This window comes from Notothenia coriiceps, unplaced genomic scaffold (assembly GCF_000735185.1).
Source record: "Notothenia coriiceps isolate Sejong01 unplaced genomic scaffold, NC01 NC01_scaffold00017403, whole genome shotgun sequence".
In the NCBI taxonomy this organism is placed as follows: Eukaryota; Metazoa; Chordata; class Actinopteri; order Perciformes; family Nototheniidae; genus Notothenia; species Notothenia coriiceps.
Genome location: NW_011350104.1, coordinates 1 through 2530, shown reverse-complemented (window position 1 = coordinate 2530; position 2530 = coordinate 1).

Genomic DNA, 2530 nt, shown 5'->3' with positions numbered 1-2530 from the left:
TATTCAGCAGGATTTGATACTGGAAGCCAAATTTCTCATTCCTCTTGCATGTTTTTAAAGCTAGGCTAAATGTGAAATGCTCGGTTGGATACTATGGGCCATCTTTGCTCCTAAAGTCTATATGTAAATGTGTTCCTGCTAAATTATAATGTATGATGTCCTTTATTGTTTTATGTTTCATGGAACCTATATGCTGCAGGTCTCCCTTGAAAAAGAGATCTATGATCTCAATGGGACCAATCTCGTTAAATAAAGGTTTGAAATGAAATGAAATGACGTTAACAACAATTACAGCCGTTAAAATGCATTAAATAAAAAGTAATGAATGAGTCCATGAGGAGAAAAGGCGTGTGGAGTTATGCAATGAATAGACAATGTCTAAATCACCTATTATGCGCGATATCGGACATTGGAGAAAGGAGGGCGGACCCCCACGTCACAGCCCCGAGAGAGGAGGAGCGAAGGAGAGATACAAGCGGGGAGAACCAACGTGTTCTCGGTCTCTTTCCACGGCCGCAACTTCGAGACAACAGCTGCTCTGTCTCCACTAGCCCTCTGTTTGTTTCATTACCACGTCACTTAAAGTGGACCTATCATGCTATATTTGAATAATATAGTGTAGGACCATACCTATATAAGGCATATTTATACTTTTTATTTTTCAAAATACCAAACAGATCATGCATTTTAGCCATTCCTCATTTCGCTCAATTTAACACTGTCTTTGCATGGGCTGATTCTGTGAGAACAGCACCATCTACAGGCCTGGCATATGTACTACAGCGTCTCCAGCACTTTCCAACGGCAATGTCCGTGGCTGTCTCCTCCTGATTGGTGGAGTTGGCCCAATAGCCGGAGCGCCACTTCTGTGACGTCATAGAAGTGTTCAAATCTGGATCAGTCTGTATCAGATCCGTTGCAGCCCCTTTTTTTGAGATTTGGGTATGGAGGAAAATAGAGAGGGTTGTGTTTTCTGAGACTTGGTGAGTTCCCTGGAACACCGGGGACACATATTCATGTATAAAAGACGTACAAAAGTGCATTTTGCATGATAGGTCCCCTTTAATTAAAGTAACCAATTTGACCCTTTTCAGAGACTTCCATTGTCTCTTATTTATTTTAACTTCCTCCTGGGCGCGAGAGAATCAACACAAATCAACAGGATGCAGAAATTGGAGAGTGAAAAGGGATGACCTGCAGAGAAGAAGAGGGAGATAAGGAAGGGCCACAGCAAGGAAAGCATGAGGAAATGAGACAAGGTGGCAAAAGGAACGACAGAGATTGAGGGAGAAACACGACGGCAAGCGAGCGAGGACGGAGGAGGAAGACTGTGGAGAGGAGAAGATGTTGGCGGTGTACAGATTTCGCCTCGGTTACGTTCTGAAAGGAGAGAAACAAGGGATGCGGGGCAGAGATAAGAGGAAGTTGATTAAAGAGGCACTGCCAAAGAAGAGAGGCCCTGTGTTTAGCATTCTCCTGGCACTGTGGAGGCTTATTTTCATGTCCTAGTTTGTCAGAAGGAGCGGGAGCCAGAGGGTGACGGCACAGACACAGCACACACAGATAGTCATGTTACGTGAGGAGGGAGACAGAGAGAGGTAACACATGCAAAGCAGACTGAGGGAGAGATATAGAGGGAATGAGAGAGCTTCATTTAATTATCACACCCTTAACATCGTGTCTCTGCCACACGCCACACTCCCAGGGACAAAGTGTAAAATCACATTATCACGCGCAGATGTTGACAATTAAATAAGAAAAGACCCTAACATATGAAATACGCTACTTTGTCTTGCCTCGGCGACAGTATCTCATTTGTGATGACTGTATTTTTGAGTGTGTTGATGAGATAAGGCTTCATCACAGGAAGACTGCAGGGTGTGTGGACTGGTTTTGATTAGACTTGCAGGCGGAGAGAACTAAATTAGCCCCGGGATCACATGTTGTATTTATGACTGATTTGATTTGATTGCTTTGCTTGAAAAGAAATACATTTGTTCTTGTTTATTCAAATGTATTCTCTTTTATTAGACCCTCCAGAAAAATGCGGGCAAAAATCCTTGATTATGCGATTAAACATGCGGGGGTTTTATGTGATTTTATGCGGTGAAATGGCGGGAAGTTGCGAAATATGCGGAAAGTTGCGAAAAAGAATAGTTTTTTTTTTAAATATTGGCCTGTCTTATTTATTCTCTCTCACACACACCCTGCCACTAACGTTAAGGCGAGACACCCCAGGTGAATAGGGTAATTTTTGTAACTTAAAGGTATCAGCTAGAGAGTCTCCAGTTAATTACTTACAATAAGGCAATTGTCTTTTGTATTACAAGTTTTCTGAAATAGCATGTTTAAATATGCACATTAGCCATTATCTCATCAAATATGTGCATATTTTAACACATTTCAGGAATCGAAATCTGAACTTTGGATAAAGCCAGGTTCAAAATTCTTGTTTCATTTTGTAGTCATATTAGTATCTAAGGCTTTTACAGAAGGGATTTTGGATATCTCTTTTTATCACTCCATAAAT